Genomic DNA, 16327 nt, shown 5'->3' with positions numbered 1-16327 from the left:
GAGCTACAACCTGAGCCTGTGCTCTAGAGCCTGGGAGCCACAACCACTAAGCCCTTGTGCTCTGCCAATAAGAGAAGCCACCGCAGTCAGAAGCCCGTGCACCGCAGCTAGAGCATAGCCCCCATAGCAACAAAGACCCAGTCCAGTTCACTTCAGTTCAGTCGCTCAGTTGTGTCTGACTCTTTGCGACCCCATGAATCGCAGCACGCCAGGCCTCCCTGTCCATCACCAACTCCAGGAGTTCAGCACAACCAAATATAAAAAAATAAATAAATAATTTTTAAAAGAGAAGAAGAAACTGAGTATCACAAGGACCAAATAATTGCAAAAGGGCATTCCTAGATTAAGGAGTAACACAACGAATTTTTGGTCAAAACTTAAAAAAAAATCACTATATTGTTGTTATTTCTTGGTTTAATTGTTTATATGGGCTATTAAGTTTTTTTAATGAAATAATGAATTAGCTTATTTTTTCCAGTAATCATTTTAGGATTCTAAGAAGCCTTTGCATAATGCTCAAAATACTTTAAAGAGATAAAATAGATATTTGGGGAATTATTTCTTCGTGTAATTTTGTAAATATGGAATAAGATCAAATATCCCATTGCCAGTTATTTCTGTTTTTTTCATGTTCTATGAAGCATTTTAAAGGCAAATGTTGTGATCATATTTCATACCTTGAAATACAAAGAGACAAAAGTAGCATAAATATTTATGCCAATTCTAGTTAAGGTATAAATCCAAGCATTACATAGTTATATTCATATTTAGAATGACTTCTAAAGAACTTTTTAAGATACATATTAAGAATATAAGGATGTACTAGAAAATATCAAACACTTGCTAATATTGTACCTTTTTGTATCAATATCCCTAGTTTTTCATTTCAGAGAACATATGAACTATGGTGCTTATAAAAGGATAAGACTCACAAAGCCTCCACAGGACAGAACTTGCATAAATGTTCAGTTCATTTATGTCATTTCAAATTCTAGACGTCTTATTATTATTATGACTTTTTTTACTTCCAAGTGTGGGGACACCGAGGAAGGGCCCTGCTCTGGGGACACAGTAGTTCTGAGCCACATCCAAGCCCAGCCTCCCCTCCAGTCCTGTTTGTGCCTGTAATGCTCACTGAGGATAATTTATAGCTGTACTGAGGACAGGCTTTTAGTCTCCTGTAAATCCTGGAAAATCCCATGGACAGAGGAGCCTGGTAGGCTACAGGCCATGGGGTCACAAAGAGTCGGACACGACTGAGCAACTTCACTTCCACTTTAATCTTGTGCAGCAATCAAGGAGTACTTAATTTTAGTAAATGTGTTAAACATGTATCTTGAGTATTATGCGTTTGTGTGTTTAGTCACTCATTCATGTCCAACCCTTTGAACTGTAGCCCGCCAGGCTCCTCTGTCCATAGGATTCTCCAGACAAGAATACTGGAGTGGGTTGCCATACCCTTCTCCAGGGGATCTTCCCAACCCAAGGATCAAACCCAAATCTTTTGCATCTCCTGCATTAGCAGACAGGTTCTTTACCACTACTGCCACCTGGGAAACCAACATATTAAAGATGTTAATATAAAAAGTGAAAATATGAAAGAGACATGTGTACCCCAATGTTCATCGCAGCACTGTTTATAATAGCCAGGACATGGAAGCAACCTAGATGTCCATCAGCAGATGAATGGATAAGAAAGCAGTGGTACATATACACAATGAAGTATTACTCAGCCATTAAAAAGAATACATTTGAATCCGTTCTAATGAGGTGAATGAAACTGGAGCCGATTATACAGAGCGAAGTAAGCCAGAAAGAAAAACACCAATACAGTATACTAACACATATATATGGAATTTAGAAAGATGATAACGATAACCCTGTATGTGAGACAGCAAAAGAGACACAGATGTATAGAACAGTCTTTTGGACTCTGTGGGAGAAGGAGAGGGTGGGATGATTTGGGAGAATGGCATTGAAACATGTATACTGTCATATAAGAAACGAATCGCCCGTCTAGGTTTGATGCAGGATACAGGATGCTTGGGGCTGGTGCACTGGAATGACCCAGAGAGATGGTATGAGGAGGAAGGTGGGAGGGGGGTTCAGGATTGGGAACACGTGTACACCTGTGGTGGATTCATGTTGATGTATGGCAAAACCAATACAGTATTGTAAAGTAAAATTTTTAAAAAGTGAAAATATGAACATTTATGGGCATGTTCATTTTAAGTAAAGATTTTAAAATGTATGCAATTCATACAAAATTTGAATTCACCTAAAGGTTACATCTCTTAAGAATTGTCTAACACAGATATAAGGTTCATCATTCCAAGGTTTAGATCCTGTCCAGACTAAAGGAGGCACTGTGTCAAGGAACAGCAGATTTTCATAAAACTGGGCTGACTCAGATTACATTTGAAGGCCTAGTCTGACTACAGAAATGCACTGTGAGACTTTATTTGCTAGTAAGCCTCTCTTTCCCCTTTTTCACTAAGAAATATTCTCTTTTATATTTCATGAATAAATAAAAAGAAACCCTGAAATCTCTTCCTCTGGAATTCTATAAAGTAAAAGCTACCACCACCACTTTAAAGTGAGTATTTTTTAAACTCTTTATAAAATAATTTCCCAGAACCCAAGCAAAATTCAGAAAGGACTGAAGTTCTTAGGATATATATATATATATTCCACAACCACATACACCTCCCAGAGTTTTCAAGATTTTATTCAAAGATTCCTATGGAAGCCTAAACTGGTCAGACATATATTGATTTATCTTATCTATAAAATTATTTTAAATATTTTGTCTAGTGGTGGTAGCAGATTTTAATGTGACTGTGAGTATGAAATAATGGTGACTGCAGTATTCAGCAGCTGGAATTCATCTGGAAAATTAAAAGATTCTGATGGTAACTAGGAGGAACAGTAGTGTTGTTGGAAAAGGGAAATCTTAAGGGGAGTATGAAGTTTTCTTTCAAATTGATGTATTTATGGTCTGGATGGTGAGCCAGAGAGAAGCCATGGGAATAATGCAAAGACAGCAGCTTTGGACTCAATTAGACTGGATGAGCCTGCTGGCCTTTCTCCTTACTGTCACCAGGGTGGGACATTTAATCTTTCTGATTTTCAGCTACTATATCTGCAGTGAAAGGGGAAGCTTATAATGACCCGCTTTCATGCAGAGATCAGATTTAAAAGGGATGATCTTTTGAATTATTGTTGAGGAAGTACTTGGCCTCCTGCTCCACTCACATTGGGCTGGACGGGGCTATTTGCTGGGAGTGGACGCTCGTGACCCAGTGCCACGGAGGCCATGAGTGAGTCTGTGTCCTTGCCAGCCTGGCATGCTCCACTCGTCAGTATGAGAACAGGACCCAGAAGGCACAGCACACATGTGCAACAAGACCTACCCTTACCTGAGTCCGGAGCAAGGCTGAGCCCAGCACAGTGAGTTGGACATGGGTCACCTGCAGACTCAGGGATGTGAGCTAAACGCTTGCTGGGGTCAGGTCATGTGTCACTATCAGTAATGTGAGCATTACTGAGGGAAGAGCCGATTAACGAGACCACTGAAATAGCTGAAATGGATGCTCAAACATTCGGAGCAGTCCTGTAACAGAATATGGTGGCTCAGAGGTTAAAGCGTCTGCCTGGAATGCGGGAGACCTGGGTTCGATCCCTGGGTCGGGAAAATCCCCTGGAGAAGGAAATGGCAACCCACTTCAGTATTCTTGCCTGGAGAATCCCATGGACAGAGGAGCCTGGTGGGCTACAGTCCATGGGTAGCAAAGAGTCAGACACGACTGAGCAACTTCACTTTCACTTTCACTTATAACAGAATACATACCCCTGAAAATAAAACTTCTCTATTGTCTCCAGGTGCCCAACAGAGCATAGGGGTGACGCTGATCTGCCAGGGCCTCCTCAGAAGGGTCCTCCAGTCAGATGTGAGTCCTTAACCACAGATCCTATCAACCTATCTACCCAGGAATGTGTGTGCATTTCAGCACCAAAGTAACTTGGCAAAACTCTGACACTGCTCTGATCATTGTAAGTCCAAAGACAAAAGACGAACTGAATGGATGGTATCTTCAGCTGAACACTAAATACATAATTATTAAATATATATTCAGAATATTCATCACACCACGAGAGCAAATTTCATGTCAATTAATGTTTTATTGGGGAACTTTGTGACAAACACAGTAATAAACAGTAGTGAATATTCAGATTAAAGAATTATGAACATATATTATGAAACTGACACAAATGTCTTTTCTCCAATTACTTCTTCCTAACACAGGGTCTACTGATTATAGAATAACGAGTCTAAATTCCATTAATCCTTAAAACAGAATTCTAGACTCATGGCCCACAGAGAACTCTGCAAAGTCAAACCTGATACCCTGTTTAACCATTTGAGGAGATATTCTTTCCCCAGTGAAGTAGTTGTGAAATGTAATGTGTGTCAGAAATGGGACCCTGAAAAGATCTGGCACTAGGTTAAATCAGACAAGAATCTGTAGATGCATGAACTGTGGATAGAGTGATTGCTGAAATAATTTGGGAGGGGACATTTAGAAAGATCACTTTTTAAATTACTAAACAGTAAACACAAAAATTATAATACATAAATTTTAGGCCATTAATAATTTCTTAACTCTACATTTACATTATAACTTTTTGATATGCTTCAGAGACCTTGTGAAATTAAATTTTCCTGCTTTAATTTTTTAAAACTTTGTAAAAATATTAATAATAAATGCATTAGCTAAATTAATATGATAACAAAAACTAAGCAGTTAAACTTATGTGATTGCTTTAAAAATATTTATGGAAATAAAATTCAAATGTGCTACACTGAGTGAAGCAAAAGTTTGTCTAGGGAAAAAACTCATTTTAATAGAAAAATATAGCACGCAACATAATTTGGAAAGAAACATAGAGATATTTTCATCCAAATAAGACATAGTTAATATGGGGTTCACGGTGACATTTGAAAAACATGGGTTATGGGATGACAGAGGCAAGGATTATAATTCTACAAGTTGGACAGAATAGTGTCACTCAAACACATAGCAACGTTGGCTCAAGCCTTCCAAGGTGGCAAGGGGGTGGGATGGGGACGCTCCCACATTCACACCTTTTACCCTGAGTGATGGTCTATAATTCCTAGCTCTAGAAGGTAATCTTGTTCTTCAGTTTTACCACTTCAGGAAAAGCAGTAATAATAGTTCCTGGAATGCAGAGGAACATGGGGTGAAGAGCTGCCTTAGAAAGATAGATGTTCACTCAGATATACGCCACCAAGGGGCATTTTATTGCTGAATTCCATCTAGGTAATGTTCTAGACTCTAAATGCCCAGGGTGGTCCCAACAGCGCATTAAACATTGGTCCATCAAAGGTCCCTGGTTTAGCCAATTCAAGTTCATTAAAATATGTGTATCAGTCCAAGATCACTGCCTCAGGAGGCTCCCTCCTGACATGTCAGATCAGGACGGCCTGGGGAGGCAGCCTGCATCTCTCCCGCACGGCCCTCATGCAGCAGGTCCTCTCGGTAGCTGCTGTCTCCCCAAACAGGCCCTGTGCTCTGAATTTCCTCCGAAACCCAACACACTTGGCAGGCTAGGAGAACTGGGGGTGGATGGGGGCACAGGAAACAGCCAGAGAATAAGTTGTCAGTCTGTGTGTTTTAAAAGCTTATTGACTGACAGCTTAAAAGAGTCATTTCATGACTTGTTACCTATGGTTACTGAGCCAACTCAAAAGGCAAATGGCAGAAATTAGATGTACAGAAAATAAAATGCGGTACATTGCATTTTATTAAATGAAAATTTACTGCATCTCTACTAAGTGGTCAGTGGCAAAGGGCTCTTAAAAGGCTGTGATTAGATGAATACCAAGGTCATTTTCATTCAATTAAACTACTCATTAGCATCTTCCTATAAACAGACAATTTACAGATGGGATCTTAATGACTGAAAAATTTGAAAAGATTCTAGAATTTACTAGTAATAATAGAAATACAAATTTAAATATCAACTTATTAATTTTCACCCAACAGAAGAGCAAAATTAAAGACTGGCATATGCCAAAGGATGTTCAGAATGTACAAAATTGGAAGTCCTCACACACAAGTGAAGAGAGGAAAAATTCAAACAAAAATAGTCTGACAGTACTTAATGTAATTGAAAATGTGCAAACCTTCTGACCCAGCAAACCCATAAGTCAATAGGAGACATAGACAGAGGCTCTACCCCATGACTGCCCACAGAATCAGATTGGTCACTGGAAGCAATCTGGGTGTGATGTAGCAGTTCACTGTAGTCCACTGGCAGACAGTTCACTAGCAGGTGAACAGGTTAATGCACTTGTTCACTAGTACATAGGCAGCTGTAATACAGTAGTCCACTAGTAGACGGGCATGTTAATGCAGTAGTTCACTAGTAGGAATGCTATGTAGCACTTGAAGTGTAAAGTGTTCATTGCTGTTATGTCCAACTCTTGGTGACCCCATGAACAGCAGCCCACCAGGTTCCACTGTTTATGGAATTTTCCAGGCAAGAATACTGGAGTAGGTTGCCATTTCCTCCTCCAGGGGATATTCCTGATCTAGGGATCAAACCTGAGTCTCCTGCATTACAGGTGGATTCTTTACCATTAGGAGTACTGAACTTTACAAGGACATAAACAACATAATGGAATCTTTGCATACACTGGAGAAAGTAATTCATAAAGAGAAGAGGATTATAGCATAAATTTAAAACACACACAAAATGTCACCTATTTTATAGGGCTATTCCCATCTTTAAAAACTCTTTGACCTGTATTCTTCATCACTTCTGGCCACAGGAGGTGGACCTGCATAGGCTATATCTCTCTTCCTCTAGTTTCTGCTTGAAGGGGCCAGCAAGAAATGGGGGGCTGGGGAAAAGTGTCTGGGGTGTTTGTTTTCAAGTCTCTGCCAGTCGAGTCCTTGAGGTGGCAAAATGCCTTCTAAAGAAAGCAGGTCATGGCAGGTGGCTCTTTCATATGGTCCCTTCTCTGGGGCCAGGTGGGATCCCTGCCCTCAGTCCTTTACCCCTTTGGGCACCTCAGGAGGATGCTCAATGTGCCTGCTGTTTCCCCAAGTCCCACCCACACTTTGTAAATAACCCATTTATTAAACTCCCTTCAAATTACCTATCAATGATCACAGCTTCTGGCTGAGTCACTGACTGATAGTAAGTAGTATAATTAATTAAAGTCCTGCCATGAGAGCCAAGAAAATAATGGGAGGAAGGGAGAAAGGGATGGAGGAGCCCTCTAGATGTGAAGTCTGGCCGGATGGTGCAAATATAATGTGAATCATGACAATGAATCAGGTTTGCATCCTGAGAATCTGATCTAATGAACATGCATCCTATTTCTTCATCCATAAAAATGAAGATTACAGTTGCTACCTGACTTCCAGTTTCCCTACACAGGTTAACTGAGCTATGGCCTGCAGAGTGTTCAGCATGTGCTGAGCTGATCCCATGGTACTGGATCACACCCTGGGGAAGGACCACACACGGGACTAAAGACAGGTGGGCAGCTTGTGAACCGCTTGGCAAATCTGGCTGAGGAGTCACTCTGTGAGCAGCAGTGCAGGTAGTAAGCAAGGGCATGGGAACAGTGGGGTTTCTGGTTGAGAAATCAACCTGAAAGTCCTATGTATTTGGAAGGAGTCTGGGGGCCAGTGAGGGGGGCGCAGGTACAGCCGTGGAGGAGAGAAACAGATTCAAATATCAATACAAACAAGAGTGTAAGACCAGTGATTTGCACAGACGTGGACTTAGAGCCTGTCATACAGAATGAAGTAAGCCAGAAAGAGAAGAGCAAATATCAGATATTAACACATACATGTGGAATCTAGAACACCAGTATGGACATAAGTTTGAGCAAACTCTGGGAGATAATGGAGGACAGAGGAGCCTGGTGTGCTGCAGTCCATGGGGTCACAAAGAGTCGGGCATAACTTAGCAACTGAACAACAATAAAGACACAGACATAAATAACAAACATATGGACACCAAGGATATAAAGTGGTGTGGGATGAATTGGGACATTTGAATTGACACATATACACACTACTGATGGTGTGTATAAAATAGGTAACTAATGAGAACCTGCTGTATAGCACAGGCAACTCTATGCGGTGCTCTGATTAATGGTCTATATGGGGACAGAGTGAAAAAAAAGAGTGGATGTATGTGTCTGTATAAAGTTGATTCACTTTGCTGTACACATGAAACAAACACAACGTTGAGAATCAGCTATACTTCAATTTTTTTTAAAAAATATGGATCCTTGGCAAGATATGAAAGGAAGCAGAGAAACAGGCTGTGGACTCGGAAGGAGGATGAGAAACAGAGAATCCAGAAAGAAGAGGGGAGGTGATACAAAAGAGGGAGGGGGAAAGATGACCGTGTCGCCAAGAGCAGAACAACTCTAAAGAGAAATGGGAAATCCAGGTCTAACCATGTCCCTGCATTTGGTGGCTAGTTTCATAAACGCTTTTAGCCAGGGCTTCTCAAGTCTTCTATTTGTTGAAAAAGCCCCATCCCTCTTCCTACACTTTCCATCTTCTGGACGTAGCTCCCTGGACCCCAGGGATGATGTTTAATGAACCTTTCATTCCCATATTTCCTGAAAGATGGATTCCTCAGCCAGCACTCTCCAGCCGGAATGTAATACAAGCCACATCAATCATCTCAAATTTCCTGAGTCACCTTTCCAAAGTACAAAGAATAGATTAAATTAATTGTAACAGCCTTTGTGAGGATGACTGACATACAACAAGCTGCATGTATTTAATATCACCACAATCAAGATACTCAAAAATTCACTTCAACCAACTGGCAATTTATATTTAAATTACTAAACATGAATGATACTTCTACAATTCTCTAAAATTGCAGGTTGCATAATAATTCTTCTAAGAATATTAAGTTCACTGTAAAATTAATTCATACTAATGAATAGCCAAAGTAGCTTTGATGCTTTCAGCAACCTGAATTTTTCAAGGCAAAAAATTAAGAAAGCCACATATAAAAATAAAGGAAACCTTCTTTTTGCTTAAATCAATTTTTAAATTTATTTTAAATAAGTATCAATTTGGTTGACATGATTTTGGCCAACCCTGCTAATGGCCCTTACCCTTGCATGAAGCATTTCAATTACATTCATTAGATTGCTCTGACCTCAAGAGTCTTGCATTTCAGAAACAACATCAGCCACTGCCAACTTAGTTCATACACTCCATTCTGATTAGGATGCTATTCAGTGTTTAGAGACATTTTTAATTTCAACTCTAATTGGTTTTCATTGGGTTCCTTTTCATATTATCAATTAGTTCCTTAAAATTGTGAATGCCTAAGTTCATTGTTATCCATATCCATTGAAAAATCAGGGGAACTGAAGCAGGGTATTTAAAAACCTGAGATGGTACAACCATGTCTCATGGTCCAGTAGGAAAAATGAATGGAAAATTGAGATGAGGACATAAACTGTAAAGACCAGAAACGAGGGCGCCTGCCAGGCTCTGGTGCACTGCAGTATTGGGTTTTATGTTGGCAGAGGTGTGGGGATGCGAGCTTGAGTCCACTGGGCCAGAGCTGCGGGTGGACAACAAAGAATCCTGACAGGTGCACCACAGAGAGGCCACAGTGATTGCATCCAAGCTGGGTGCTCCTTGGTTCAATGCCTCGGCCTGTCTCCAGCGGACTAGGAACACAGGACCAGCACGCCTTCAGACAGATCCACCTCCTCTACTCTGACGATTCCTTCTTGGCCGAGCTTCCCCTCGTCATGGGCACACACTCTTCCAGTCACTCAACATCTCCACTTGCACATCTCTAGCTGCCCATGCCCAATGCCAAGAAAGGAATTATGACTTCAAGTGCCTTTAGTAAGGGAAATGATATGGAGGAGTCCCTGAGGGAATGCTTCTAGTTCCTCATTTTATCAGGATGCTCTCCAGACATTTCATTTCAGAAGATGACATTCAAATACCCTAGAGTACTGTCTCTCTCTCATACATACACATACAGACAGACACATGCATGTATACATGTGATACAGATACACACTTGCATGTGAACATACGTGTGTGCACACATGTGCACACATGTAGAGACACACATGTGTATACATGTGTGCACAGATGTGTGTGTACACACATATGTACCTGGACACATATACAGACGTGTATGTGAACACACATACCTGTACACTTGCACATGCGTGCATATGTGTATAGGCACACCTGCACATGTACACACGCCTGCAGCACATATGTACAGACACATGTGCACATGCATGAGCACATACACGTGTACGGGCATGCACATATACAGGCATGTGTGTGCATTTATGTGCACATGCATGTGCACTTATACATGCATGTCACACATAGACGTGAGTGCTTGACCGTGTGTGTACTGCACGTGCATATACATGTACACATACATGCAGGTGCGTGCATATACATGCACATGTGCACACACACACAGGTACACACACTCTTTCACTCCAGAGACGAGATTAGGATTTAGCAAACCTGGAGTAGGGTCTAGAATCTGTACTTTCAAAAGTCTCAGAACTCTTTGGCCAGTTTTATTAACCACATATCTAGACTAATTTTTGCTTCCCTCAACCTTTACAGCACTGGACTAGTCCTAAATGGGGAACATCTCATCATATGCTTATTTGACAATTGTATATCACCCTTGGTGATATCTCTGTTTAGATCTTTGGACCATTTTTTTAATTGAGTTGATCATTTTGTTAATTGTTGAGCTTTAAGAGTTCTTCACATATTTTGGATCAGAGTCCTTTATCAGATATGTCTTTTGAAAATAAGTCTTCCCAATCTGCAACTTGCCTTCACAGCCTCTTGATGTTGTCTTTCACAGAGGAGAGGTCTTCAGTTTTAGAGAAGTCCAACTTCTCGATTATTTTGCCTAATGGATTGTGCCTTTGGTCACGTATCTAGAAAGTCAGCAGCATACTTATGATTACCTGGATTTTCTCCTACGTTGTCCTGTAGGAGTTTTATAGTTTTGTGTTTTACATTTACGTCTACAATCCATTCTGTGTTAACAAAATGAAGTAAACATGACATTAACTAAAATCTCTTCTTTAAAAATGAATAATTATGTGGGACCATTAATGAATGGTTTAAGATTCTGCATTGTCTTAGCACCTATTACATATCAGAAACCAGTGCTCACAAAGCAAAAGTAATGAGTACAAAGCTGTCATCAATTATCAGTGGAAAGCCAGACTTTTAAACAGTATTACTTGTTTCAAATCCTTTGCTTACTGCCTGCCTTCGAGATACTATTAACATATCCTATTAGGAGTTCAAATGAACTTATATAGATATATTCAGCTTACATATTACTACATAACAAATTACTTCTATGTGAATGTTCGTAACATCCATAGAAGCCCCAAATTGGAAACAACCCGAATACTCTTCACATAGTACATGGCCAAAAAGCTGGTGCAAGTGCACCATGAAATACTACTCAGAAATTAAAAGAGATAAACACCTAACTTGGGCAGCGACCTGGGTAGATCTCACTGGAGTAGGGAGTGGTCACAGTGTTAAGGGTTAGATGAGGAATTTCTATTGCAGACATTAAAAAGAACTATGTCTTGATTGCGATGGTAGTGATGCAAATCAACATACAAGGTATATTATATAGAACTACACACACACAAATGAGTTCAGATGAACATGGATGAACGAGCTACAGCTGTTGGTGTTCCCCACATACTCATCACTAGCTGCTCCTCTACCTTATCCACAGACCAGCTAATACAACATATTCTTGGAACAGAAGATCTTACTGTGGAGGTGACTGCCAATGACACCATGAGGTTTTATCCCTAGACCATTGATAATAAACAGTATTCAGCAGATATCAATCTGCGTGTGGGGCCACACAAATTTTTCATCACCACAGAGACTGCAGTCTGTCCAAGCATTTATGGTTTACTTCAACAGCACACAAAAATCTGGTCTTGATAGTGTTTCCTCCTGGCTTCCATTGGCAGAATAGTGGTTACCCGAGGTGATGATCTTGGTTTGCAACAGAGTGCCTGAAAATGGTATAAATCGACCAAAAGTTCAAGTGGTCAAACACGGCTTTGAATTGGTAGAACTTAGTCTGGAAAAGTTGCCTGAGGAGGATGAGTTCCAAGAACTACAGGAGTAAAGCAAATTGTTCAAGCCTTGAATGCCAATGGCTGGTAGTGGTGAAGAATGAGAGGAACCAGGGCTTTAGCATTCTAAGCTCTTTGGCTGGAGCAAATCATAGCACTGCATCAGCAGAAACCTGCCACTCAGAGCAGTCCCATCTGCCAGCAGCAGAGAGGACTGAAACACTCTTGGATCATCAAGGTGGTCCATCTAACATGAGACTGAAGGCAGGAGGAGATGGGGGTGGTCGAGGATGAGACGGTTAGATGGCATCACCAACTCGATGGACATGAGTTTGAGCAAGCTCCAGGAGTTGGTGATGGACAGGGAAGCCTGGTGAGCTCCAGTTCATGAGATGGCAAAGAGTCAGACATGACTGAGCAACTGAACAACAAAGGAATTCCCTATGTAGGCCATTGATACTGATCACATCCTGAGATTTCTGCACTAGTATTACTATGGAGAAACTTTTATTTCTTAGAGTTTGTTACCTGAGATGGTAGGCGGGAAAGCATGCAAATGCGAGGCAGCAGATGCCTCAGTGCCTGTCACTTGCAGGGCTGGAGGGGTCAGCTCCAGGGGAACTGATCACCGAAGGGAGACTTTCCAGAGGAAGAGTGGGAAATACAGCAAATGAAACCCTTAGTTTTGCTTTTCTAGGCACTCCGTGGTGCACGTCGTGAGTCTTCACTCTGCCATGGCTCTCAACTGGCTCAGGGCACACAGGCTGAGAACTGCTGCTGGCCTGGTGTGGGTATGGACCCCATAGACCGCCTATGGAAACACGGCTCAGACCCATCTGTGCAACACTGTCTAAGCACTGAAGAACCTGTGACAGAAGGAATGGAATATTCCAGTTTCCAGAGGGAAGATTTCAGTGAGTGGAACATTCAGGAAGAAACTCTCCAGGAAACACTGCAGGCTATCTTCTTTAATATCTTTTTTTTTCTTTTTTTTTAAACTATCCTGAAGGTCTTTGAGACTGTAGTTTAGCTGCATCCCCCAGGTTGAACACTGGCCATTTACAGGGAATGTTAGGGAAATCAGCTCTGGGGTTGCAAAATGAAAGGTGGAATATGTTTTTCTTAAAACACGAAAGGTTTCAGAAAATACATTAGGTCATGTGGTTAGGGAAAACAGACTAGAAAAAGCTGTGAAGTTGATCTTGTGGGTTTAACAAAGCCAGGTGATTAAAAGCTGATTCATTTATTTAAAAAAAAATGAGCTGTAAATAAGATTTATAATCTGTTTGACAGTACTGTGGCAATATCAATATTTGGTCGAGGTGCAGTACTATAATGATCTAAGATCTTACCCCTGGGGGAAGCTGGGGGAAGACTTCACAAGAACTATCTCTGCCATTTCCTTTGTGTCTGTAATTATTTAAAAAATAAACAAGAAGTTTAAAAGGTGGTTATTCAAATACAGCATCGCTATGCTAGCAGCGTCTCCAATGGACATTCAGTCTCACCTGCTTGAGACTGTAAGACTTATATCTTTCCTAGCTTCTCATCATCCTGGGTTGCTCATTTACTCTGAAGGATAGTTCAGGGAGGAGCCATAAACAGTATTTGATCTTCCTTTACCATCCTCGGAGCATCATCACTGATTAAACCATAATTTATGGTTCTATGTTGATTCAGCCATGAGCCAAATTTGAACCTTTTTGCAAATTTCCAGAATGTTCTGAGGTTCAGCTTCCTAAGCTGCTGATCGGTGACTATATCTCCAGCTCTGTCTTCCAGGGACTTCATGACTTCAGATACCCTTGCTTTGCCTCATTAGACTCTGGCCTCCTTGAGGTCAGAGATGACACTTGATCCTTAAAAGGAATCTACCCTGTATCATTCTGCATGCAAATACTTGGGTATACAGGAACTGGTGAGTTATGAGCTGTATATGCATCTACTCATCAGTATTCTGAGCACTTGACATTGAAATTTAGATTTTGGCAATGCCAACCAAACAAGCTTTGAGCACAGATTATTTCTAACAAAGTATTATTTTCTACAAAGTGCATTCAACTTCCTTTATGAAAGACTCAAATATTTTAAATGATCAGAATACTGTATCTTCAATATAAATATTGTTCTATAATTCCAAATATTGCAGAAATTTAAGAAGCTCTCAGATTTTTCACTTTATCAGTTAGTTATAAATGAAAACATTTACTGGTTTATCAGGGCTAGTTGATATACTCCTCCCATTCATTAAAATTCAACCCACCTTGAACTTTCCTTCAAAATATCCTAGAAAATGACAAAACCACTGGTATTACATAAACATATATTGCCTTAACAACCCAATAAACAGATCTAATAATGTTCTATCATGTCCTGATTCAGTATCATTCTGCTAAGCATTTATTGCTAATTCACTTTATAACAGGCTTTATTAAAAGTCATTAAAACCTGCAGCTGCATCCCTAATTATTTCCTAAATATAAAGACTGCTTTTATAAATGATCTTCTTGTTCAAAACACTGCCATACAGCTCACAAACTCTTTGTTGGGAGCCAGAGAGCTTTTATTCTTTACGAAAAGAGATGCTGAGTAATTCATCAGATGCCAAACACTTTTTTTTTTTTTTGGTCACATTTCGGCTTTGTTCCAAGTGGTCAACTTCAATGTTCATTAAGAATAGGTATATTGATAACATAGTCTCAGATTCATGCCCAGGACTTCTACCCACTGGTGTGTCATCCAATCTCTTAATGTGTATCTTTGATAAGCCTGAAAAAGCTCAGTGATTTGGCAAAGCTAAGCATATTGAAGTGTAGCTCGCATGCAAATAATCTGGAGACACACGTGGAAGGAAGAGAGTGTGTTTCATTTGGAGTTTGGTTAATTCTGCTCAGGAGAAAATAGCCTAGTGGGGTGAATTATATGCTTGTAAAAATAATGTAAATGATTTCTGTTGCTGTTATTCAGATGCTCAGTTGTGTCCAACTCTTTGCAACCCCATGGACTGTAACTTAGCAGGTTCCTCTATCCATGGAATTCTCTAGGCAAGAATACTGGAGTGGGTACCCATTTCCTTCTCCAGGGGATCTTCCCAACCCAGGGAATGAACCCAGGTCTCCCACACTGGGAGGCAAGTTCTTTACCATCTGAGCCTCCTGGGAAGCCCAAATTATTTCTAGCCTCCATTTAACTGATTATTTTATGATTTACTGCTTTTATACATAACCAAAAACAGAAAACTTCAGAAAAATTAAGTATGGATATGATTTAAAGAAATTTCATTTTCACTGGAAAAAAAGACACACTGAATTCTATGTAAGAGAATTGCTTATTTCTCAAAACTGTTTTATACATTCATAAGCATGGCCAATGTATCAACACCCATCAATACTGTTGACAGTTGCCTGAAAAATGTAGGCAACTGTGATTTAGTGGGTAGGACAGTATGTAATTTGTATGCATATACTGCCCAGAATATGACCTAGAGGTACAAGGACAAAGGTTTCCAAAGGATATTTCAGGTGGAACAGTGACAGAACATGAGTAAACAGCCAAGTAGAATCACTGCAACTAATAAGAAACACCAGAAGTGTTCTCACCACAGAGCTGTGTTGACCGTTCATCTGCACTGAGGTCATTGAATTTTATAACTGGCAGAAAGTAATTACTCCATTAGTCAAAAAGGCAAGGACAAAAATAGCCATGGTCACTACATTAACACTACAGTAGTTGTTGCGTTCAGTCACTAAGTCATTTCCGACTCTGAGACACCATGAACTGCAGCATGCCAGGCTTCCCTGTCCTTCACTATCTCCCAGAGTATGCTCAAGCTTCTGTCCATTGTGTCGGTGATGCTATCTAACCATCTCATCCTCTGTCTCCCTTTTCTCCTCCTGCCCTAAATCTTTCCCAGCAACAAGGTCTTTTCCAATGAGTTGGCTCTTTGTATCAGGTAGCCAAAGCATTGGAGCTTCAGCAGCAGTCCTTCCAATGAATATTCAGGGTTGATTTCCTTTAGGATTGACTGGTTTGATCTCTTTGCTGCCCAAGGGACTCTCAAGAATCTTCTCTAGCACCGCGGTTCGAAAGCATCAATTCTTCCATGCTCAGCTTTCCTAATGGTCCAAC

General features: G+C 40.4%; 1 protein-coding gene and 1 pseudogene across 2 annotated transcripts in view; one reads left to right on the top strand and one right to left on the bottom strand.

The window, feature by feature from the left end:
* SNTG1 (syntrophin gamma 1) overlaps positions 1-16327 on the bottom strand; it is a 408779-nt gene that overhangs the window by 382231 nt on the left and 10221 nt on the right. The window lies entirely within an intron of this gene.
* LOC114116415 (alpha- and gamma-adaptin-binding protein p34-like) lies at positions 11772-14056 on the top strand (annotated as a pseudogene).

This window comes from Ovis aries, chromosome 9 (genome assembly GCF_016772045.2).
Source record: "Ovis aries strain OAR_USU_Benz2616 breed Rambouillet chromosome 9, ARS-UI_Ramb_v3.0, whole genome shotgun sequence".
Classification (NCBI taxonomy): Eukaryota; Metazoa; Chordata; class Mammalia; order Artiodactyla; family Bovidae; genus Ovis; species Ovis aries.
This window is presented reverse-complemented; position numbering and strand designations above follow the sequence as displayed.